This window comes from Nicotiana tabacum, chromosome 4 (assembly GCF_000715075.1).
Source record: "Nicotiana tabacum cultivar K326 chromosome 4, ASM71507v2, whole genome shotgun sequence".
In the NCBI taxonomy this organism is placed as follows: Eukaryota; Viridiplantae; Streptophyta; class Magnoliopsida; order Solanales; family Solanaceae; genus Nicotiana; species Nicotiana tabacum.
The window spans coordinates 16304417-16330511 of record NC_134083.1 but is presented as its reverse complement, the minus strand read 5'-3'; the positions used below and the strand labels follow the sequence as shown (position 1 = coordinate 16330511).

Genomic DNA, 26095 nt, shown 5'->3' with positions numbered 1-26095 from the left:
CTGCTCTTCTCCATCTTATCTTCCTCTAGTTGTGTTTAGCTATTTTCCGGGCTGAGTTAGCCTTGATATTGTTAGACAGATTGTAGTATATGCTCATGACTAGTGACACCCCGATGTTGATTGAAACTCCTTTACGAAGGTTTTTATGTTAAATAACCGTGATATTATCTTTAAAATGAGAATATCGGTTTGTTTTGGAAATGAGTCGGTTTGCCTTGTTCCACGATAGGCGCCATCATGACAGGGGTTAGTTTTGGATCGTGACAGATTGGTATCAGAGCCTAGGTTACATAGAGTCATGAGCGGGTTTAGTAGAGTCTTGTGGATCGGTACGGAGACGTATGTACTTATCTTTAGGAGGCTGCAGAACCTTTAGGAAAATTTCACTTTCTTGTATTCTATCGTGTGAAATTTATTCAGCTTGAAACATAACTCTTTGAATTCCTTCCACGCATTCGTATGTGCACATGAGCGCTCGGTATCTGTTGTGCATCGCCGGTTTGTGATTCTATGAACGAGGTTCGAGATGTGTATTATGTGTTTTGGTGATGGGCTAGTCCGGAGGACTTGCGGACAGGTTTAAACCGTAGTTTTGGCTTGGTAGCTTTAATCGTAACCTATACATTTGGACTCATAGGCCCGATAATGTCCCTACGAGTAGAATTGTGGCTCGATGAGAAGTGGAATGGCTTTGTGGTGAGTATGGCGTAACTGCGGGAAGTGTTAAGACTATGTAAATGTGACGAGAAGTGTTTTCTTAAAATGTAAAGGAAGGCCATTGGGTGCTTGATTTTCATTTTGATGCGACGTACCGTCTCGAGTGTGAATATTTTGAAGGATCTTTCACGTTGTTAAATTTTGGGGCAAATTAAATTCTCATGTCTGTCAATGAGTTTGAACTCAAGAAGAGTACGTGGTTGTGTAGTAATGGTGGTTGCGAATAGGTATTTTGATGTTGATGGCTCGGGAAAGATAATCTTTGAAGAGACTTAGAGTCGGTAACATTTTATTGGTTCAGGAGCGTTCAAAGATACTGTAAAAGATTGGTTTTAGCAGGGCTGTGTTACAAGTTTGAAAATAGGATGTAAAACGAAAGCAGGACCTTGTATTAATAGAGTCATATTTTTGATCTTCCACTTTGGCCTATTTTGATTATCTGAGTTCTGAGCCATGATAACTGCAGGATGGGGGAGCTGCTGGTAGAAAAACATGTAAAGTACATTTTAACAGTTGAGAAGGTACTCATCTTGTTTCATAACTACTGATTTTTTCTGCCTTTCGTCCAATAGACTCTATGGTTTGATATCTAGAAATCTGAGCTTAGGCGGTTGCGCTACCCTGATCCAATCTGTCACTCAGATACCTGTGTACTCAAAGCAAATAACTAGGCTCCTACAATGTGTTTAATACTTTCAACAAGTTAAATAGTATATTCTTGTAGGGAGATACTCTTTAAGCCAGGAAAGTACACCGGATGGTTGGAACAGAGTTGTGAAGGAGAAACAGAATGGGGCATAGGCATTAGTACTTCTCATGATACCAATTCTGCTCTACTTGCTAAAGTACGATACATCCTTCTTGAACATCCTAATATCATTCAGTTTAGAGTAATTCAGACAAGTAATTTTTGAACTTCCATAATTATGGTTTTCAAATTTGGAATGGTATCATAGCCAGCCTTAAAGAAGTGGTACATGGTGTTGCTTGAACATAAGGAATGGCTCTGGAATTTCCCTTTTGCTCTGGTAGATGGGATGGTTTTGTAGTCTTTCAGATATGATTGACTGCGGGATTGATCCTTGAGATTTATCCCTTACTGTTAGTGACATCCTTGATACCTAAAAATGTGGGATGTTGCAATGATTTATAATTATTTGAATGAGATTATTTGGAATTGCACTTCTACTGTTTTGGTTTCATCTTTGATCAGACGAAGAATCTCACTTTGTGCAAATGCTCTTTATATCTCCTCCCATCATTCTCACGCCCGTGAGATGATTCCTTCGTACATATCCTTTATGGAATTTAAGTACTTTATAGGAGTTCATTTCTTTTCCAACCCACCAAAGCACTTTTCTTGTCACTCTATCATTTGCTTTCTCTAATACGTGCCTATATACCTTCAGAGGAAAGATGATTTTGAATCTGTGGTGATGGAGCATCTAAGATTAAATGGGGCATATTGGGGATTGACAACTCTGGATATCATGGGCAAGCTTGCTGCTGTGGAGCAAGATGAAGTTATTTCATGGGTCATGCAGTGCCAACACGAATCTGGTTTGTATCTTGTTCTTCTTTCTTTCTTTCTCGCATTGAATTCTTGTCGGTGTTTCAATGTTGCAGCTATACTATGCCTACTGCTTTTTTTAATGGATGTTGTTTTTGTCTTTTCTATTCCCTTGAGAGGGAGTTACTTCATGTTCTGATCTATTTGATCTGTATGTATAGGTTCACTTCTATATTTGTATAATATGCAGGTGGATTTTGTGGTAATATTGGACATGATCCGCACGTGCTGTATACACTTAGTGCTATTCAAGTCTTGGCGTTATGTGATAAAATACATGTTCTTGACATTGATAAGGTGTCGAGTTGTATCCTACTTCATGTCTTCTGACATTTATGACTGCTTTGGAGGTTCCATGTACATATCTTTTCGATCTATGTATAACATCTATGAACTCTGCTGCAATGCTAGCATTTACTCATTTTCCCATTTTAACATCACAAAACAAAAAACATGGTCAAACTAATATAAAGAGTACTCATCACAAAAGGCGGCATTCTCGAAATTGGCAGTGTGAAGTACTATTAAGTAATTTGGGTGTCGCTGTGGTGAGCTTAACTTTTCAGCCAGATATTGCAGCCCTGCAAAATGAAGATGGATCCTTTTCTGGTGACATATGGGGTGAAGTCGATACACGGTAGCAGCTTATCTTTGTTTGCTGTTTTAAATTTAGGATCCGTTATTTGATTTCTAGTTTTTAAAGTTACTTATAAGGCCAAGGTTTAAGCCATATATCTTTAGATACTTGTGTTTTTTTTGGGAATGTATGATCCTTCTTTTGAGAAATGAAAATATAATGACCTGAATATACTTTGTGTAGGTTCTCTTACATTGCGATCCTTTCACTCGCATTGATGCATCAGTTAGATAAGGTTGATGTTGGAAAAGCAGTGAAATATATTTTAAGTTGCAAGAATGTGGATGGTGGATTTGGATGCACACCAGGAGCAGAATCTCATGCTGGGTAAAGTATGTCACATATAGAAATCATGCAATTTATCATACTTACAGTGGCTTCTAAACTGTAAAGCAAGTGAGATCGTCTATTCTACTGTGAAGTCTAACTCTATTGATTTCGGAGTTGGAAAACATCCGCACGAAGTTTTTATTTGAATTTACTGCTACTAAAGGGATCCATTCCCTGATTGTTCTAATTAATTCCTAAGATATCAAAGCCGGACTGCCTATTATCCACTAGTCCTCAAAGATTTCTCTGTTATCAGAAAAAAAAAAATCAGTGCCCGACTATCAGTTTAACCTGAGTTCATGATCTGGACATCATTTTATCACCAACCAAGACAAGAAGCATCCTCATCAGCAACCGGCTTGGCAAGAACCAAAAAGATAAATGATAAGTTAAAAGATAATGCCATACTGATGTTGAGTAGTACTCCAAGTTGTCAGCAGCTTTGACATAGTCACGAGGGGATGGATCAGTTTGTGGGACCTAGATTGATGAACAGCTAATGGACATAATCTGAGAATGCTTTGGAGAAAAATCCTTCCTTCCTTTGATTTCTTCTTTCTCTCACATGAAAGGAATAGGTTTTGCAGAACGAATATGTTCCTTTGCTATGACAGTAATGGCATCTCTGTTAGTGAAAAGCAGCATCTCTTCATTGGTTTTCAACCTCTATATTCCACTTAGTTCCATATTTCCAGCAGTCTTCTTAACATTTTGAGTTGCCTATTGCTGCATTACCGTAACACAATTTTGACTATGTTACCATTGCAGTTTTCTGTTGCGTGGCAGCTCTCGCAATTACAGGGTCTCTACATCATGTTGATAAGGACCTCCTTGGTTGGTGGTTATGTGAAAGACAAGTCAAATCTGGAGGTCTAAATGGGCGCCCAGAGAAGCTTCCTGATGTTTGTCACTCTTGCTCATTGAAATTTCTATTGACAAGTCACTTTTGAATTTTATTATTATTCATGTTGTTTCCTCGCAGGTCTGCTACTCTTGGTGGGTTCTTTCCAGCTTAATTATGATTGACAGGGTCCATTGGATTGACAAGGGGAAGCTTGTAAAGTTTATTCTGGACTGTCAGGTTACATGTCAATATAACAACTCCCTTTCACTTGAAGCTTGGGATTAGATACTATATTTTTTGTTTTAGTTGTCCGACATTTTTGTTAAGTATGAGTTTTATTCCTTTCATGGATGTAGGATAAGGAGAATGGTGGAATTTCAGATAGGCCAGATGATGCAGTTGATGTCTTCCATACTTACTTTGGAGTTGCTGGTAAGGGGCCGTATTGTGAAATGGTTAATGTGTATTTTTCTCTGATGATACCATGGTTCATCATTCAAAGTATAGTACGTTCACATCATGTTTTGGGATGTAATCTCAGAAGTTTTCGTTTAGAAGACCTGAAGCTGATCCACAATAACATAGAGTCATAGATCTTTTTTACTGATTACATCTGCATGCTAAACCTAGATGAGATCCAAGCTAATAAGGATGTTCATAAATCATAACCAGCTGATAGAGGTTTGGTATCTGATATCTAGTTTTAAGTTGTGTTTTCTGTGAAAGATCTTGCAATGCGTCTTTTGCATCAAGGTGATTCTAGAAGGTCCAGATTTATGTAATTAAAAAAAAAAAAATACTAGTGGCACATAGGACTGTTGGAGGATCTATCATCTAAACTGTGTTGCGTCCACCGGTGTAAGTTGCTGCATTCCCAGTTTTGTCCTGAACAACTTTTTATACTGTAGAGACATTCCTACACCAGTGGCCTTGCTCAACTCCTGGCCTTTCTAATATGCTGTTTATTGAAGTGATAAAAATATGTCAAGTAATGAAAACTAGAAGCAAAGTTAGGGATGTTCCATGAGACTAGATTGACTTTTGCTGACCCAATTGTGCTTACTTATTCTTTGGTTTTTCTGTAATGCAGGGCTTTCACTTCTTGAATATCCAGGAATAAAACCTATAGATCCTGCTTATGCGTTGCCTGTTGATGTTGTAAACCGAGTTATCCTTGGCAGATAATATCTGGTTTTGCTCCGTTCTAGCTTAAAATTGAATAATGTTAGATGAAAGAACCTGCACCTCTATGGCTTTGCTTTTGTAACGACCCGGCCAGTCGTTTTGAATATTATAACCCCGTTCCCCCATTTACTGCTCAATTTATGTCTTGCAATTGATTTATGACTTATCGGGTTAGTTAATTCGGGTCCGGAGAGAACTCGGAGTGAAATGAGACACCTAGTCTTATAAATTTTTTTTTCTAAAAAAAAAAAGTTAGAAAAGTAGACCTGATATGGATCTATGTGTAAACGACCTCGGATTTGAATTCTGATGGTTCAGTTAGCTCCGTTAGGTTATTTTGGACTTACGAGTGCGTCCGGAATGTGATTTGGAGGTCCATGGTAGAATTAGGCTTGAATTGGCGAAATTGAAAATTTGGCGATTTCGGATGGCAGTGGAAAATTTGATATCGGGGTCGGAATGGAATTTCGGAAGTTGGAGTAGGTTCGTAGTGTCATTTGTGATGTGTGTGCAAAATTTGAGGTCATTCGGACGTGGTTTGGTTGGTTTCGGCATCGGTTGCCGAATTTGGAAATTTAAAAGTTCTTAGGCTTGAATCCGAGGGTAATTTGATGATTTGATGTTGTTTTGAGTGATTCAAAGGTTCGACTAAGTTGGTATGTTGATATATGACTTGTTGGTATTTTTGGTTGAGGTCCCGAGGGCCTCGGGGTGATTCCGGGTGGTTAACGGATTTGTCGAAGTTGGAATTTGCAGCTGGAGCTGCTGCTACTGCCATTTTTGCAACTGCGGAAGAAGGCCTCGTAGGTGCGAGGCCGCTGGTGCGCGTGGGGAGTGCGCAGGCGCGGACGACGCTGGGCCAAGGATGGGAACGCAAGTGCGAAGAATTGGCCGCGTCTGCGAGCCCGCAAGTGCGAAGCCTTGAGCGTAGATGCGGAGATGGGGATTTTGGGCTGGTTTCGCAGATGCGCACCAGGGACCGCAGATGCGAGTCCGCAGGTGCGAGAAAGGTGTCCCCAGGTGCAGAAGTTAGGGAATTAAGTGAGTTGCGCAGGTGCGACTCCTTGGACCGCAGGTGCGGTCGCGCAGGTGCGAGAAAATGGCCGCAAGTGTGAAAAACCTGGGCAGAACCATAAATAGAACCCTTCGCGATTTTGGTGCATTCTTCACCATTTCTATTCGGGTTTTGGAGCTTTTGGGAGAGATTTAAAGAGGGAATCAAGGGGGTTTCGTTGAGCTAAGTTACTTGAGCCATAATACTTGTATATATGGTGATTTTTCATTGTTTAATCATGGTAATTAGTGAAAATGAGGGGTTAGAGCTTGAAATTTTTGGAGAGTATTTAAGGATTTGAAGGACCAAGCGATGTCGGATTTTGATGAATTTGGTATGGTTAGACTCGGGAGAGGACAAGGTTTATTATTCTGCCTTTTTTGATTGATTTCGAGACGTGGGCCCGGGGGTCGGGTTTTGGTCGGTTTCAGATTTTTGGCATAATTTGATAGTTTTTCTTGTGGAATTCATTCCATTAGCGTATATTGATGGTATTGTACTGATTGTGAATAGATTCAGAGCATTTGGAGACCGAGTCCATAGACGAGGGCATCCTAGAGTAGAATATTACGCTGTTAAGGTAAATAACAGTTTTAACTCTGGCTTTGAGGGTATAAACTCGGAGATTTGATATCACGTGATCGTTTGAAAGTGATACCCACGCTAGGTGACGAGCGTATGGGTGTGCACCGCGAGATTGAGACTTTGTCTGTCCCGTGAGGCTGTGAGGCCTAATGGCTATTATATGTGGTTATGTGTTTAATTGTTGTTGAACTTGTTTGCCTTCATGATAGAGATCATGCTTAGGGTTTATTCATGCTTACATTATTTGTACTCAGTCATAGAAATCATTGTACCTATTTACCTCAGTCTCTATTATTTGCAAATATGCGGTGATACTTGATGTGGGTTGTGTTCCCTTATTTTTTTGTGATGATGAGGCTAGTGAGGTACATGATTGAGTGAGGCCGAGGGCCTGGTTGTGAGGATATTAATACCATAGCGCGTGAGTTGTCTGCGTAGCATGTGAGTTGACCGTGCGGGTCCAGGTATTGATACCATAGCGCGTGAGTTGTTCGCGTAGCACGTGAGTTGACCGTGCGGATCCAGGTATTGATATGATGGCACGTGAGTTGTCCGTGCTTAGCGCTTGGGCTTTGGGAGCCTCTCCGGAGTTTGTACACACCTCCAGTGAGCGCAGAGTGTTGAGTGTTTTGAGTATTGAGTGCCGAGTGATGAGTGATGGAATGACATTGTTGTGAGGTTGTATTTATTTGTGTTGTTGCTGCATTTATCTGTTAAACTTTTTTGTGGCATTTACTGAGTTATGAAATTTACCTGTTTATTTCTGTTTATTTTTAAATTGTGAAAATAAATGATTGGACTGTTTTACTTAGCTCGTCACTATTGCTCAGTTCCTTAGTTATTTCTGTTACTTGCTCAGGTGGTTGTACTCAAGTTACACCCTGCACTTTATGTGCAGATTCAGGTGAGTTAGAGAGCGTCGATCGTTGAGTTCAGGCCGGCTATCTGTGGAGATTGCAAGGTAGCTGCTAACGTCCGCAGGACCTTGTTACTCCTTTTATCATTTCTTCTTTTGAATTGTATTGACAATTAGATAGTTTCATTTCTTAGTTCATAGATTTAGACGCTCATGATTTAGTGACACCCCGATGTTTGGAGCTCGTTTTCGTATTTTTCTAGATTATATTTAGAGTTGATTTAGTTTATGAAAAAAATTTAAATGTTGAAATATTTTATTAAATTATTATAATCGGTTTAGTAGTAATATTTTGGGAAGTAGGCTCGCATTGTAACACGATAGGCGCCATCCCGACCATGGTTAGATTTTGGGTCGTGACAAGTTGGTATCAGAGCCTAGGTTACATAAGTCTCACGAGTCATGAGTGGGTTTAGTAGAGTCTTGCGGATCGGTACGGAGACGTCTGTACTTATCTTCGAGAGGCTGCAGAACCTTTAGGAAAATTTTGCATTCTTGGATTCTTGTCGTGCGTTCTGTGTATTCTAGTAACTAAACATCTGTATTTCATTCTCTCACAGATGGTGAGGACTCGTGCTACTGGTCAAGAGGGTCACCCACCAGTTCGGGCCGCAAGAGGCCGAGGCCGCGTTAGAGGTCGTGGTAGGGGCAGAGGTGCAGCCCGTACAGCAGCTAGGGCAGTACATGCAGATCTACCGGTTGTCCCAGATCAGGACCAGGTTCCAGTTGTTGATGCGCCAGCTCAGGCACCACCTGTGCCTATTATGATTCTAGGCCTTCAGGAGGCCCTAACTCAGATTCTGACAGTGTGTACCGGCCTTGCTCTGGCGGTCTCTATTTCGACGGCCGCAACCACTTCTTAGGCTGGGGGAGGCACTCAGACTCCCGTAGCTCGCACACTCGAGCATGTTATTCAGGGACTTCAGAAACCGGAGGCACCACCAGCCCAGCCGATTGTAGCTGCACAGGATTATGTGGTTCCTGCTATGCCTGAGGATGATCAGCGTAGGTTGGAGAGGTTTGGGAGACTCCAGCCACCACCTTTTAGTGGTACAGAGAGAGAGGACGCTCAGGACTTCTTGGACAAGTGTCAGAGGATACTCCGTACTGCTGGTATTTTGGAGACTTGTGGGGTCTTATTCACTACCTTTAGGTTTTCTAGGGCTGCACTCAGATGGTGGGAGACTTACGAGAGGCATAGGCCTGTTGGCGCAGCACCCCTTACTTAGCAGCAGTTCTCTGTTCTCTTTCTGGAGAAGTTTGTACCTAAGTCCCGCAAAGAGGAGCTACGCAGGCAGTTTTAGCAGCTTCAACAGTGTGAGATGTCTGTTACACAGTATGAGATGCGATTCTCCGAGTTAGCTCGTCATGCAGTCTGGTTGGTTCCCACAGACCGAGAGAGAGGACCAGGAGGTTTATAGATGGCCTCGATTTTCAGCTTCGATTTCTTATGACCGGGGAGAGAGTATCTGGGGTTACCTTTGATGAGGTTGTCGACATTGCTCGACAGATTGAGATGGTTCGAGGTCAGGAGATGACTGAAAGGGAGGCTAAGAGGCCTCGTGGTCAGGGTGGTTTCAGTGGTGCTCCTCAGAGAGGTCAGTTTCAGCAGGACCAGTTTCAGCAGAGTTAGTCATCATTCAGTGCATTGCCAGCACAAGGTTCTCATTATGCCCCACCCGCTCAGGTATCATCGGGTAATTATTTTGGGCATCAGGAGCAACAGCTTTGTCAAAGGAGTGGTTGTTTCGAGTGCGGGGATTTTGGTCACTTTGTGAGATATTGCCCTAGGCTGTTGGTTGGGACTCCATAGCGGAGTACTCGGCTAACGGCACCAGCACCAGTTCCTCCACCACTCGCCCAGCCAACAAGGGGTGGAGTTTGGCCAGCTAGGGGCGGAGCCCAATCAGCTATGAGTCACCCGAGAGGGGGAGGCAGATCAGGGGGTGGTCAGGCCCGTTTCTATGCCCTCCCAGCTAGGCCACACGCTATTGCTTCAGATGATGTGATTTCAGGTATGTTCTTCTGTTAGACTCGTTCGAGGATGAACGTTTGTTTAAGAGGGGGAGAATGTAATGACCCGGCCAGTTGTTTTGAATATTATAACCCCGTTCCCCCATTTACTGCTCAATTTATGTCTTGCAATTGATTTATGACTTATCGGGTTAATTAATTCAGGTCCGGAGAGAACTCGGAGTGAAATGAGACACCTAGTCTTATAATTTTTATTTTTTTTAAAAAAAAGTTAGAAAAGTAGATCGGATATGGATCTATGTGTAAATGACCTCGGATTTGAATTCTGATGGTTCAGTTAGCTCCGTTAGGTGATTTTGAACTTAGGAGTGCGTCCGGAATGTGATTTGGAGGTCCGTGGTAGAATTAGGCTTGAATTGGCGAAATTGGAAATTTGGCGATTTCGGTCGGCTGTGGAAAATATGATACCGGTTTCGGAATGGAAATCCGGAAGTTGGAGTAGGTTCGTAGTGTCATTTGTGATGTGTGTGCCAAATTTGAGGTCATTCGGACGTGGTTTGGTTGGTTTCGGCATCAGTTGCCGAATTTGAAAATTTAAAAGTTCTTAGACTTGAATCCGAGGGTAATTTGATGATTTGATGTTGTTTTGAGTGATTCAAAGGTTCGACTAAGTTGGTATGTTGATATATGACTTGTTGGCATATTTGGTTGAGGTCCCGAGGGCCTCGGGGTGATTCCGGGTGGTTAACGGATTTGTCGAAGTTTGAATTTGCAGCTGGAGCTGCAGCTACTGCTATTTTCGCAACTGCGGAAGAAAGCCTCGCAGGTGCGAGGCCGCTGGTGCACGTGGGGAGTGCGTAGGTGCGGACGACGCTGGGCCAAGGATGGGAACGCATGTGCGAAGAATTGGCCGCATCTGCGAGCCCGCAGGTGCAGGGCCTTGAGCGCAGATGCGGAGATGGGGATTTTGGGCTGCTTTCGCAGATGCGCACCAGGGACTGCAGATGCGAGTCCGCAGGTGCGAGAAAGGTGTCCTAGGTGCGGAAGTTAGGGAATTAAGTGAGTTGCGCAGGTGCGACTCCTTGGACAGCAGGTGCGAGAAAATGGCCGCAGGTGCGAAAAACCTGGGCAGAAAGGATTTGGGGCTTTTGGGAGAGATTTGAAGAGGGAATCAAGGGGGTTTCGTTGAGGTAAATTACTTGAGCCCTAATACATGTATATATGGTGATTTTCCGTTGTTTAATCATGGTAATTAGTGAAAATGAGGGGTTAGGGCTTGAAATATTTGGAGAGTAATTTAAGGATTTGAAGGATCAAACGATGTCGGATTTTGATGAATTTGGTATGGTTAGACTCGGGAGAGGACAAGGTTTATTATTCTTCCATTTTTGACGGATTTCGAGACGTGGGCCCGGGGGTCGGGTTTTGGTCGGTTTCGGATTTTTGGCATAATTTTATAGTTTTTCTTATGGAATTCATTCCATTAGCGTATATTGATGGTATTGTACTGATTGGGAATAGATTCAGAGCATTTGGAGACCGAGCCCAGAGACGAGGGCATCCAGAGTAGGATTTTACGCTGTTAAGGTAAGTAACCGTTTTAACTCTGGCTTTGAGGGTATAAACCCGGAGATTTGACATCATGTGATTGTTTTGATGTGATACCCACGCTAGGTGACGAGCGTGTGGGTGTGCACCGCGAGGAATTGAGACTTGGTCCGTCCCGTGAGGCTGTGAGGTCTAATGGCTATTATCTGTGGTTATGTGTTCAATTGTTGTTGAACTTGTTTCCCTTCATGATAGAGATCATGCTTAGGCTTTATTCATGCTCACATTATTTGTACTCAGTCATAGAAATCATTGTACCTATTTATCTCAATCTCTATTATTTGCTAATATGCGGTTATACTTGATATGGGCTGTGTTCCTTTATTTGTTGGTGATGATGAGGCTAGTGAGGTACATGATTGAGTGAGGCCGAGAGCCTGGTTGTGAGGATATTAATACCATAGCACATGAGTTGTCCGCGTAGCACGTGAGTTGACCGTGCGGGTCCAGGTATTGATACCATAGCGCGTGAGTTATCCGCGTAGCACGTGAGTTAACCGTGCGGATTCAGGTATTGATATGATGGCACGTGAGTTGTCCTTGCTTAGAGCTTGGGCTTTGGGAGCCCCTCCGGAGTCTTTACACTCAGGCTGCTTATCGGGCGGATTGGGCGGTTATTTACTCTTAACGGTTTGGCTTATCGGTTATCGGCTTTTAAATGTATTAATCCGCTAGCCACCCGATAAGATATCGGGTGGATTGGTATCGGTTTAGCTCTTATCGGACGGTTTATCAGATTGTTTGCTGATCGCTGTGACTCAAAATAAAATTCCTATGCTCAGCAGACTACATTCCAGTCTATAGAATATGGCACCTAAGAAGAGAGCTAAATAGAAGAAATATAGAGCTACATTCCAGCGTATTTCCCAGTAGAATCATCTCTGGGGATGAGCCTATTAACAACTTATAACTATCAGAAGAAATAGAAGAGAACACTGGGTATAACACATGACATCAAAATTATCTAATAGTAACTAACTGGAATAGTAAATTATAACTAAATGTCTAATAGTAAATTAGTAATAGATAGAGTATTGGAAGTGGAAGAAGGGTTTTTGATTATTTAATATATATATATATATATATATATATATATATATATATATATTCTTAACGGGTTAACGGATTATCCGTTAAGAAAATTGAATAATCCGCCCCCAAACCGATAAGCCGTTAATAAAATAATTTCAATCCGTTCCCCGTCCATTAAACCGTTAAACCGGTACCAATAAGCCATTAAGCTTCGGTTTCGATTCGGTTTTCGGTTTCGGTTCGGTTTTGAGCACCCCTACTTTACACACCCCCAGTGAGCGCATAGTGTTGAGTGTTTTGAGTATTGAGTGCCGAGTGATGAGTGATGGAATGACACTGCTGTGAGGTTGTATTTATTTGTATTGTTGCTACATTTATCTGTTAAACTTCTTTGTGGCATTTACTGAGTTATGGAATTTACCTGTTTATTTCTGTTTATTTTTAAATTATGAAAATAAATGGTTGGACTGTTTTACTTAGCTCGTCACTATTGCCCAGTTCCTTAGTTATTTCTGTTATTTGCTGAGGTGGTTGTACTCATGCTACACTCTGCACTTTATGTGCAGATTCAGGTGAGTTAGAGCGCGGCGGTCGTTGAGTTCAGGCCGGCTATCTGTGGAAATTGCAAGGTAGCTGCTAACATCCGCAGGACCTTGTTACTTCTTTTATCATTTCTTCTTTTGGATTGTATTGACAGTTAGACAATTTCATTTCTTAGTTCATAGATTTAGACACTCATGACTTAGTGACACCCCGATATTTGGGGCTTGTTTCCGTATTTTTCTATTTTATATTTAGAGTTGATTTAATTTATGAAAAAAATTAAATATTGAAATATTTTATTAAATTATTATAATCGGTTTAGTAGTAATATTTTGGGAAGTAAGCTTGCCTTGTAACACGATAGGCGCCATCACGACTATGGTTAGATTTTGGGTCATGACAAGTTGGTATCAGAGCCTAGGTTACATAAGTCTCACAAGTCATGAGTGGGTTTAGTAGAGTCTTGCGGATCAGTACGGAGACGTCTGTACTTATCTTCGAGAGGCTGCAGAACCTTTAGGAAAATTTCACATTCTTGGATTCTTTTCATGCGTTCTGTGTATTCTAGTAAGTAAACATCTGTATTTCATTCTCTCACAGATGGTGAGGACTCGTGCTACTGGTCAAGAGGGTCAGCCACCAGTTCGGGCCGCAAGAGGCCGAGGCCGCGATAGAGGCCGTGGTAGGGGCAAAGGTGCAACCCGTACAGTAGCTGGGGCAGTACCTGCAGATCTACCGGTTGTCCCTGATCGGGACCAAGTTCCAGATGTTGATGCGCCAGCTCAGGCACTACCTGTGCCTATTAGCCTATTATGATTATAGGCCTTCAGGAAGCCCTAGCTCAGATTCTGACAGCGTGTACCGGCCTTGCTCAGGTGGTCTCTATTTCGACGGCCGCAACCACTTCTCAAGCTGGGGGAGGCACTCAGACTCCCGTCGCTCGCACACCCGAGCATGTTATTCAGGGACTTCAGATACTGGAGGCACCACCAGCCCAGCCGGTTGTAGCTGCATAGGATTATGTGGTTCCTGCTATGCCTGAGGATGATCAGCGTAGGTTGGAGAGGTTTGGGAGTCTCCATCCACCAAACTTTAGTGGTACAGAGAGAGAGGACGCTCAGGACTTTTTGGATAGGTGTCGGAAGATACTCCGTACTGCTGGTATTTTGGAGACTTCTGGGGTCTCATTCACTACCTTTCAGTTTTCTGGGGCTCCACTCAGATGGTGGGAGACTTACGAGAGCCGTAGGCCTGTTGGCGCAGCACCCCTTACTTGGCAACAGTTCTCTGTTCTCTTTCTGGAGAAGTTTGTACTTGAGTCCCGCAGAGAGGAGCTGTGCAGGTAGTTTGAGTAGCTTCACCAGGGTGAAATGTTTGTTACACAGTCTGAGATGCGATTCTCCGAGTTAGCTCGTCATGCAGTCTGGTTGGTTCCCATGATCGAGAGAGGACCAGGAGGTTTATAGATGGCCTCGGTTTTCAGCTTCGATTGCTTATGACGAGGGAGAGAGTATCTGGGTTTAGTAGAGTCTTGCGGATCGGTACGGAGAATTCTGTACTTATCTTCGAGAGGCTGCAGAACCTTTGGGAAAATTTCACATTCTTGGATTCTTGTCGTGCGTTCTGTGTATTCTAATAACTAAACATCTGTATTTCATTCTCTCACAGATGGTGAGGACTCGTGCTACTGGTCAAGAGGGTCAGCCACCAGTTCCGGCCGCAAGAGGTCGAGGCCGCGTTCGAGGCTATGGTAGGGGCAGAGGTACAGCCCGTACAGCAGCTAGGGCAGTACATGCAGATCTACCGGTTGTCCCAGATCAGGACCAGGTTCCAAGTGTTGATGCGCCAACTCAGGCACCACCTGTGCCTATTATGATTCTAGGCCTTCAAGAGGCCCTAACTCAGATTCTGACAGCGTGTACCAGCCTTGCTCAGGCGGTCTCTATTTTGACGGCCGCAACCACTTCTCAAGCTGGGGGAGGCACTCAGACTCCCGTCGCTCGCACACTCGAGAATGTTATTCAGGGACTTTAGAAACTGGAGGCACCACCAGCCCAGCCGATTGTAGCTGCACAGGATTATGTGGTTCCTGCTATGCCTGAGGATGATCAGCGTAGGTTGGAGAGGTTTGGGAGACTCCAGCCACCACCTTTTAGTGGTACAGAGAGAGAGGACGCTCAGGATTTCTTGGACAAATGTCAGAGGATACTCCGTACTGCTGGTATTTTGGAGACTTGTGGGGTCTCATTCACTACCTTTCAGTTTTCTAGGGCTGTACTCAGATGGTGGAAGACTTACGAGAGGCATAGGCCTGTTGGCGCAGCACCCCTTACTTGGCAGCAGTTCTCTGTTCTCTTTCTGGAGAAGTTTGTACCTAAGTCCCGCAAAGAGGAGCTGCGCAGGCAGTTTGAGCAGCTTGAACAGTGTGAGATGTCTAAAATGTATGAGATGTGATTCTCCGAGTTAGCTCGTCATGCGGTCTGGTTGGTTCCCACAGACCGAGAGAGGACCAGGAGGTTTATAGATGGCCTCGATTTTTAGCTTCGATGCTTATGACCAGGGAGAGAGTATCTGGGTTACCTTTGATGAGGTTGTCGTCATTGCTCGATAGATTGAGATGGTTCGAGGTCAGGAGATAACTGAAAGGGAGGCTAAGAGGCCTCGTGGTCAGGGTGGTTTCAGTGGTGCTCCTCAGGGAGGTCAGTTTCAGCAGGACTAGTTTTAGCAGAGTTAGTCATCATTCAGTGCATTGCCAGCACAAGGTTCTCATTATGCCCCACCCGCTCAGGTATCATCGGGTAATTCTTTTGGGCATCAGGAGCAACAGTTTTGTCAAAGGAGTGGTTGTTTCGAGTGCGGAGATTTTGGTCACATTGCGAGATATTGCCCTAGGCTGTTGGGTGGGACTCCACAGCGGAGTACTCGGCCAACGACACCAGCACCAGTTCCTCTACCACCCGCCCAGCAGTTAGGGGTAGAGTTCAGTCAGATAGGGGCGGAGCCCATTCAGCTATGAGTCGCCCGAGAGGGGGAGGCAGATCAGGGGGTGGTCAGGCCCGTTTCTATGCCCTCCCAGCCAGGCCAGATGCTATTGCTTCAGATGCTGTGATTTCAGGTATGTTCTTCTGTTAGACTCGTTCGAGGATGAACATTTGTTTAAGAGGGAGAAAATGTAACGACTCGGCCAGTCGTTTTGAATATTATAACCTCGTTCCTCTATTTACTGCTCAATTTATGCCTTGCAATTGATTTATGACTTATCGGGTTAGTTAGTTCGGGTCCGGAGAGAACTTGGAGTGAAATGAGACACCTAGTCTTATAATTTTTTTTTTTTAAAAAAAAGTTAGAAAAGTAGACCGGATATGGATATATATGTAAATGACCTCGAATTTGAATTCTGATGGTTCAGTTAGCTCCGTTAGGTGATTTTGAACTTAGGAGTGCATCCGGAATATGATTTGGAGGTCCGTGGTAGAATTAGGTTTGAATTGGCGATTTCGGTCGGCAGTGAAAAATTTGATATCGGGGTCGGAATGGAATTTCAGATGTTGGAGTAGGTTCCTAGTGTCATTTGTGATGTGTATGCAAAATTTGAGGTCCTTCGGACGTGGTTTGGTTGGTTTCGGCATCAGTTGTCGAATTTGGAAATTTAAAAGTTCTTAGACTTGAATCCGAGGGTAATTTGATGATTTGATGTTGTTTTGAGTGATTCAAAGGTTCGACTAAGTTGGAATGTTGAAATATGACTTGTTGGTGTTTTTGGTTGAGGTCCCGAGGGCCTCGGGGTGATTCCGGGTGGTTAACGGATTTGTTGAAGTTGGAATTTGCAACTGGAGCTGCTGCTACTGCTATTTTCGCACATGTAGAAGAATGCCTCGCTGGTGCGTGGCCGCTGGTGCGTGTGGGGAGTGCGCAGGTGCGGACGACGCTGGGCCAAGGCTGGGAACGAAGGTGCGAAGAATTGGCCGGTTCTGCAAGCCCGAAGGTGCGAGGCCTTGAACACAGATGCGGAGATGAGGATTTTGGGCTGGTTTCGCAGATGCGCACTAGGGACCGCAGATGCGAGAAAGGTGTCCCCAGGTGCGATAGTTTGGGAATTAAGTGAGTTGCGCAGGTGCGACTCCTTGGACTGCAGGTGCGGTCGCGCAGGTGCGAGAAAATGGCCGCAGATGCGATAAACCTGGGCAGAAACCATAAATTGAACCCTTCGCGATTTTGGTGCATTCTTCACCATTTCTATTCGGTTTTTGGAGCTTTTGGGAGAGATGTGAAGAGGGAATCAAGGGTGTTTCTTTAAGGTAAGTTACTTGAGCTCTAATACTTGTATATATGGTGATTTTCTGTTGTTTAATCATGGTAATTATTGAAAATGAGGGGTTAGGGCTTGGAATATTTGGAGAGTAATTTAAGGATTTGAAGGACCAAACGATGTTGGATTTTGATGAATTTGGTATGGTTAGACTCGGGAGAGGACAAGGTTTATTATTTTTCCATTTTTGACTGATTTCGAGACATGGGCTCGGGGGTCGGGTTTTGGTCGGTTTCAGATTTTGGCATAATTTGATAGTTTTTATTGTGGAATTTATTCCATTAGCATATATTGATGGTATTGTACTGATTGTGAATAGATTCAGAGAATTTGGAGACCGAATCCAGAGACGAGGGCATCCAGTGTAGGATTTTACACTGTTAAGGTAAGTAACAGTTTTAACTATGGCTTTGAGGGTATAAACCCGGAGATTTGACATCACGTGATTGTTTGGAAGTGATACCCACGCTAGGTGACGAGCGTGTGGGTGTGCACCATGAGGGATTGAGACTTGGTCCGTCCCATGAGGCTGTGACGCCTAATGGCTATTATCTGTGGTTATGTGATTAATTGTTGTTGAACTTGTTTGCCTTCATGATAGAGATCATGCTTAAGCTTTATTCGTGCTCACATTATTTGTACTCAGTTATAGAAATCATTGTACCTGTTTACTTCAGTCTCTATTATTTGCTAATATGCGGTGATACTTGATGTGGGCTGTGTTCCCTTATTTGTTGGTGATGATGAGGCTAGTGAGGTACATGATTGAGTGAGACCGAGGGCCTGGTTGTGAGGATATTAATACCATAGCGTGTGAGTTATCCGCGTAACACATGAGTTGACCGTGCAGGTCCAGGTATTGATACCATAGCGCATGAGTTGTTCGCATAGCACGTGAATTGACCGTGCGGATCCAGGTATTGATATGATGGCACGTGAGTTGTCCGTGCTTAGCACTTGGACTTTGGGAGCCCCTCCGGAGTCTGTACACACCCCCAGTGAGCGCAGAGTGTTGAGTGTTTTGAGTATTGAGTGCCGAGTGATGAGTGATGGAATGACACTGCTGTGAGGTTATATTTATTTGTATTGTTGCTGCATTTATCTGTTAAACTTCTTTGTGGCATTTACTGAGTTATGGAATTTACCTGCTTTTTTCTTGTTATTTTTCAATTATGAAAATAAATGATTGGACTATTTTACTTAGCTCGTCACTATTGCTCAGTTCCTTAGTTATTTCTGTTACTTGCTGAGGTGGTTGTACTCATGCTACACCCTGCACTTTATGTGCAGATTCAGGTGAGTTAGAGCGCGACGATCGTTGAGTTCAGGCCGGCTATCTGTGGAGATTGCAAGGTAGCTGCTAGCGTCCGCAGGACCTTGTTACTCCTTTTATCATTTCTTCTTTTGGATTGTATTGATAGTTAGATAGTTTCATTTCTTAGTTAATAGATTTAGACGCTCATGACTTAGTGACACCTCGATGTTTCGGGCTCGTTTCTGTATTTTTCTATATTATATTTAGAGTTGATTTAGTTTATGAAAAAAATTTAAATGTTGAAATATTTTATTAAATTATTATAATCGGTTTAGTAGTAATATTTTGGGAAGTAGGCTTGCCTTGTAACACGATAGGCGCTATCACGACGGGTTAGGTTTTGGGTCGTGACAAGTTGGTATCAGAGCCTAGGTTACATAGGTCTCACAAGTCATGAGTGGGTTTAGTAGAGTCTTGCGGATCGGTACGGAGACGTCTGTACTTATCTTCGAGAGCCTGCAGAACCTTTAGGAAAATTTCACATTCTTGGATTCTTGTCGTGCGTTCTGTGAATTCTAGTAACTAAACATATGTATTTCATTCTCTCACAGATGGTGAGGACTCGTGCTACTGGTCAAGAGGGTCAGCCACCAGTTCGGGCCGCAAGAGGTCGAGGCCGCGGTAGAGGCCATGGTAGGGGCAGAGGTGCAGCCCGTACAGCAGCTGGGGCAGTACCTGCAGATCTACCGGTTGTCCCATATCAGGACCAGGTTCCAGTTATAGATGCGCCAGCTCAGGCACCACCTGTGCCTATTATGATTCCAGGCCTTGAGGAGGCCCTAGCTCATATTCTGACAGCGTGTACCGGCCTTGCTCAGGCGGTCTCTATTTCGACGGCCGCAGCCACTTCTCATGCTGGGGGAGGCACTCAGACTCCCTCGCTCGCACACCCGAGCATATTATTCAGGGACTTCAGATACCGGAGGCACCACCAACCCAGCCGGTTGTAGCTGCATAGGATTATGTGGTTCCTGCTATGCCTGAGGATGATCAGCGTAGGTTGGAGAGGTTTGGGAGACTCCAGCCACCAACTTTTAGTGGTACAGAGAGAGAGGACGCTCATGACTTCTTGGATAGGTGTCGGAAGATACTCCGTACTGCTGGTATTTTGGAGACTTGTGGGGTCTCATTCACTACCTTTCAATTTTCTGGGGCTGCACTCAGATGGTGGGAGACTTACGAGAGGCGTAGGCCTGTTGGTGCAGCACCCCTTACTTGGCAGTAGTTCTCTGTTCTCTTTCTGGAGAAGTTTGTACCTGAGTCCCGCAGAGAGGAGCTGCGCAGGCGGTCTGGTTGGTTCCCACAGACCGAGAGAGGACCAGGAGGATTATAGATGATCTCGATTTTCAGCTTCGATTGCTTATGACCAGGGAGAGAGTATCTGGGGTTACCTTTGATGAGGTTGTCGTCATTGCTCGACAGATTGAGATGGTTCGAGGTCAGGAGATGACTGAGAGGGAGGCTAAGAGGCCTCGTGGTCAGGGTGGTTTCAGTGGTGCTCCTTAGGGACGTCAGTTTCAGCAAGACCAGTTTCTGCAGAGTTAGTCATCATTCAGTGCATTGCCAGCACAGGGTTCTCATTATGCCCCACCCGCTCAGGTATCATCGGGTAATTCCTTTGGGCATCAGGAGCAACAGTTTCGTCAAAGGAGGGGTTGTTTCGAGTGCTGGGTGGGACTCTGCAGCGAAGTACTCGGCCAGCGACACCAGCACCAGTTCCTCCACCAACCGCCCAACCAGCTAGGGGTGGAGTTCAGCCAGCAAGGGGTGGAGCCCAGTCAGATATGAGTCGCCCGAGAGGGGGAGGCAGATCAGGGGGTGGTCAGGCCCGTTTCTATGCCCTCCCAGCCAGGCCAGACGCTATTGCTTCAGATGTTATGATTTCAGGTATGTTCTTCTGTTAGACTCGTTCGAGGATGAACGTTTATTTAAGAGGGGAGAAGGTAACGACCCGACTAGTCGTTTTGAATATTATAACCCCGTTCCCCCATTTATTGCTCAATTTATGTCTTGCAATTGATTTACGACTTATCAGGTTAGTTAGTTCGGGTCCGTAGAGAACTCGGAGTGAAATGAGACACTTAGTCTTATAATTTAAAATTAAAAAAAAAAGTTAGAAAAGTGGACCGGATATGGATCTTTGTGTAAACGACCTCGTATTTTAATTCAGATCGTTCTGTTAGCTCCGTTAGGTGATTTTGGACTTAGGAGTGCGTCCGGAATATGATTTGGAGGTCCTGGAAGTATTAGGCTTGAATTGGCAAAATTGAAAATTTGGCGATATCGGTCGGCAGTGGAAAATTTGATATCGGGGTCGGAATGGAATTCCGGTAGTTGGAGTCGGTTCGTAGTGTCATTTGTGATGTGTGTGAAAGATTTGAGGTCATTCGGACGTGGTTTGGTTGGTTTCGGCATAAGTTGCCAAATTTAGAAATTTAAAAGTTCTTAGGCTTGAATCCTAGGGTAATTTGATGATTTTATGTTGTTTTGAGTGGTTCGACTAAGTTGGTATGTTGATATATGACTTGTTGGTATTTTTGGTAGAGGTCCCGAGGGCCTCAGGGTGATTCCGGGTGGTTAATAGATTTGTTGAAGTTGGAATTTGCAGCTAGAGCTGCTGCTACTGTTATTTTTGCACATACGGAAGAAAGCCTAGCAGGTGCGAGGCCGCTGGTGCGCGTGGGGAGTGCGCAGGTGCGGACGACGCTGGGCCAAGGCTGGGAATGCAGGTGCGAAGAATTGGCCGCATCTGCGAGCCCGCAGGTGCGAGGCCTTGAGCGCAGATGCGGAGTTGAGGATTTTGGGCTGGTTTAGCAGATGCGCACCAGGGACCGCAGATGCGAGAAAGGTGTCCCAGGTGCGAAAGTTAGGGAATTAAGTGAGTAGAACAGGTGCAACTCCTTGGACCGCAGGTGCGGTCGCGCAGGTGCGAGAAAATGGCCGCAGGTGCGAAAAACCTGGGCAGAAACCATAAATAGAACCCTTCGCGATTTTGGTGCATTCTTCACCATTTCTATTCGGTTTTTGGAGCTTTTGGGAGAGATTTGAAGAGGGAATCAAGGGGGTTTCATTGAGGTAAGTTACTTGAGCCCTAATACTTGTATATATGGTAATTTTTCGTTGTTTAATCATGGTAATTAGTGAAAATGAGGGGTTAGAGTTTGGAATATTTGGAGAGTAATTTAAGGATTTGAAGGACCAAACGATGTCGGATTTTGATGAATTTGGTATGGTTAGACTCGGGAGAGGACAAGGCTTATTATTCTGCAATTTTTGATGGATTTTGATATGTGGGCCCGGGGGTCGGGTTTTGGTCGGGTTCAGATTTTTGGCATAATTTGATAGTTTTTCTTGTGGAATTCTTTCCATTAGCGTTTATTAATGGTATTGTACTGATTGTGAATAGATTCAGAGAATTTGGAGACCGAGTCCAGAGACGAGGGAACCCAGAGTAGGATTTTACGCTGTTAAGGTAAGTAACAGTTTTAACTCTGGCTTTGAGGGTATAAACCCAGAGATTTGACATCACGTGATTGTTTGGAAGTGATACCCACGCTAGGTGACGAGCGTGTGGGTGTGCACCGTGAGGGATTAAGAATTGGTCCATCCCGTGAGGCTGTGAGGCCTAATGGCTATTATCTGTGGTTATGTGTTTAATTGTTGTTGAACTTGTTTGCTTTCATGATAGAGATCATGCTTAGGCTTTATTCATGCTCACATTATTTGTACTCAGTTATAGAAATCATTGTACCTGTTTACTTCAGTCTCTATTATTTGCTAATATGCGGTGATACTTGATGTGGGCTGTGTTCCCTTATTTGTTGGTGATGATGAGGCTAGTGAGGTACATGATTGAGTGAGATCGAGGGCCTGGTTGTGAGGATATTAATATCATAGCACGTGAGTTATCCGCGTAACACGTGAGTTGACCATGCGGGTCCAGGTATTGATACCATAGCGCGTGAGTTGTCCGTGCTTGGCGCTTGGGCTTTGGGAGCCCCTCCGGAGTCTGTACACACCCCCAGTGAGCGCAGAGTGTTGAGTGTTTTGAGTATTGAATGCCGAGTGCCGAGTGATGAGTGATGGAATGACACTGCTGTGAGGTTGTATTTATTTGTGTTATTGCTGCATTTATCTGTTAAACTTCTTTGTGGCATTTACTGAGTTATGGAATTTACCTGTTTATTTCTGTTTATTTTTAAATTGTAAAAATAAATCATTGGACGGTTTTACTTAGCTCGTCAATATTGCTCAGTGCCTTAGGTATTTCTGTTATTTGTTGAGGTGGTTGTACTCATGCTACACCCTGCACTTTATGTGCAGATTCAGGTGAGTTAGAGCGCTACGATTGTTGAGTTCAGGACGGCTATCTGTGGAGATTGCAAGGTAGCTGCTAATGTCCGCAGGACCTTGTTACTCTTTTTATCATTTCTTCATTTGGGTTGTATTGATAGTTAGACAGTTTCATTTCTTAGTTCATAGATTTAGACGCTCATGACTTAGTGACACCCCGATGTTTGGGGCTCGTTTTCGTATTTTTCTATATTATATTTAGAGTTGATTTAGTTTATGAAAAAAATTTAAATGTTGAAATATTTTATTAAATTATTATAATCGGTTTAGTAGTAATATTTTGGGAAGTAGGCTTGCCTTGTAACACGATAGGCGCTATCACGGCCATGGTTAGATTTTGGGTCGTGATAAGTTGGTATCAGAATCTAGGTTACATAGGTCTCACAAGTCATGAGTGGGTTTAGTAGAGTCTTGCGGATCGGTACGGAGGCGTCTGTACTTATCTTCGAGAGGCTGAAGAACCTTTAGGAAAATTTCACATTCTTGGATGCTTATCGTGTGTTATGTGTATTCTAGTAACTAAACATCTGTATTTCATTCTCTCACAGATGGTGAGGACTCGTGCTACCGGTCAAGAGGGTCAGCCACCAGTTCGGGCCGCAAGAGGTCGAGGCGGCGATAGAGGCCGTGGTAGGGGCAGAGGTACAGCCCGTACAGGCCTTGCTCAGGCGGTCTCTATTTCGACGGCCGGATCCACTTCTCAGGCTGGGGGAGGCACTCAGACTCCCGTCGCTCGCACACCCGAGCATGTTATTCAGGGACTTCAGATACCGAGGCACCACCAGCCCAGCCGGTTGTAGATGCATAGGATTATGTGGTTCCTGCTATGCCTGAGGATGATCAGCGTTGGTTGGAGAGGTTTGGGAGACTCCAGACACCAACTTTTAGTGGTACAGAGAGAGAGGACACTCAGGACTTCTTGGACAGGTGTCTGAGGATGCTCCATACTACTGGTATTTTGTCGACTTGTGGGGTCTCAGTCACTACCTTTCAGTTTTCTGGGGCTGCACTCAGATGGTGGGAGACTTAGGAGAGGTGTAGGCCTGTTGGCGCAGCACCCCTTACTTGGCAGCAGTTCTCTGTTCTCTTTCTGGAGAATTTTGTACCTGAGTCCCGCAGAGAGGAGCTGCGCAGGCAGTTTGAGTGGCTTCGCCAGGGTGAAATTTCTATTACACAGCATGAGATGTGATTCTCCGAGTTAGCTCGTCATGCGGTCTGGTTGGTTCCCACAGACCGAGAGATGACCAGGAGGATTATAGATGGCCTCGATTTTCAGCTTCGATTGCTTATGACCAGGGAGAGAATATCTGGGGTTACCTTTGATGAGGTTGTCGACATTGCTCGACAGATTGAGATGGTTCGAGGTCAGGAGATGACTGAGAGGGAGGCTAAGAGGCCTCGTGGTCAGGGTGGTTTTAGTGGTGCTCCTCAGGGAGGTCAGTTTCAGCAGGACCAGTTTCAGTAGAGTTAGTCATCATTCAGTGCATTGCCAGCACAAGGTTCTCATTATGCCCCACCCGCTCAGGTATCATCGGGTAATTCCTTTGGGCATCAGGAGCAACAGTGTCGTCAAAGGAGGGGTTGTTTCGAGTGCGGGGTATTTGGTCACATTGCGAGATATTGCCCTAGGCTGTTGGGTGGGACTCCGCAGCAGAGTACTCGGCCAACGGCACCAGCACCAGTTCCTCCACCAACCGCCCAGCCAGCTAGGGGTGGAGTTCAGCCAGCTAGGGGCAGAGCCTAGTCAGCTATGAGTTGCCCGAGAGGGGGAGGCAGATCAGGGGGTGGTCAGGCCCGTTTCTATGCCCTCCCAGCCAGGCCAGACGCTATTGCTTCAGATATTGTGATTTCAGGTATGTTCTTCTGTTAGACTCGTTCGAAGATGAACGTTTATTTAAGAGGGAGAGAATGTAATGACCCGGCCAGTCGTTTTGAATATTATAACCCCGTTCCCTAATTTACTGCTCAATTTATGTCTTGCAATTGATTTATGACTTATCGGGTTAGTTAGTTCGGGTCCGGAGAGAACTCGGAGTGAAATGAGACACTTAGTCTTATAATTTAAAATAAAAAAAAGTTAAAAAAGTGGACCGGATATGGATCTATGTGTAAACGACCTCGGATTTGAATTTTGATGGTTTTGTTAGCTCCGTTAGGTGATTTTGGACTTAGGAGTACGTCCGGAATGTGATTTGGAGGTCCGTGGTAGAATTAGGCTTGGAAAATTTGATATCGGAGTCGGAATGGAATTCCGAAAGTTGGAGTAGGTTCGTAATGTCATTTGTGATATGTGTGCAAAATTTAAGGTCATTCGGACGTGGTTTGGTTGGTTTCGGCATCGGTTGCCGAATTTAGAAATTTAAAAGTTCTTAGGCTTGAATCCGAGGGTAATTTGATGATTTGATATTGTTTTGAGTGATTCGAAGGTTCGACTAAGTTGGTATGTTGATATATGACTTGTTGGTATTTTTGGTTGAGGTCCCGAGGGCCTCAGAGTGATTCCGAGTGGTTAACGTGTTTGTCAAAGTTGGAATTTGCAGCTGGAGCTGCTGCTACTACTATTTTCGCACCTGCGGAAGAAAGCCTCGCAGGTGCGAGGCCGCTGGTGCGCGTAGGGAGTGCGCAGGTACGGACGACGCTGGGCCAAGGCTGGAAATGCAGGTGCAAAAATTGGCCGCATCTACTAGCCCACAGGTGCGAGGCCTTGAGCGCAGATGCGGAGATGAGGATTTTGGGCTGGTTTCGCAGATGTGCACGAGGGACCGCAGATGCGAGTCCGCAAGTGCGAGAAAGGTGTCCGCAGGTGCGGATGTTAGGGAATTATGTGAGTTGCGCAGGTGCGACTCCTTGGACCGCAGGTGCGAGAAAATGGCCGCAAGTGCGAAAAATCTGGGCAGAAACCATAAATAGAACCCTTTGCGATTTTGGTGCATTCTTCACCATTTCTATTCGGTTTTTGGAGCTTTTGGGAGAGATTTGAAGAGGGAATCAAGAGGGTTTCATTGAGGTAAATTACTTGAGCCCTAATACATGTATATATGGTGATTTTCCGTTGTTTAATCATGGTAATTAATGAAAATGAGGGGTTAGGGCTTGGAATATTTGGAGAGTAATTTAAGGATT

General features: G+C 44.3%; 1 pseudogene; it reads left to right on the top strand.

The window, feature by feature from the left end:
• The first annotated feature begins 1184 nt into the window (after positions 1-1184).
• LOC107771413 (geranylgeranyl transferase type-2 subunit beta 1-like) lies at positions 1185-5420 on the top strand (annotated as a pseudogene).
• Positions 5421-26095: the final 20675 nt, after the last annotated feature.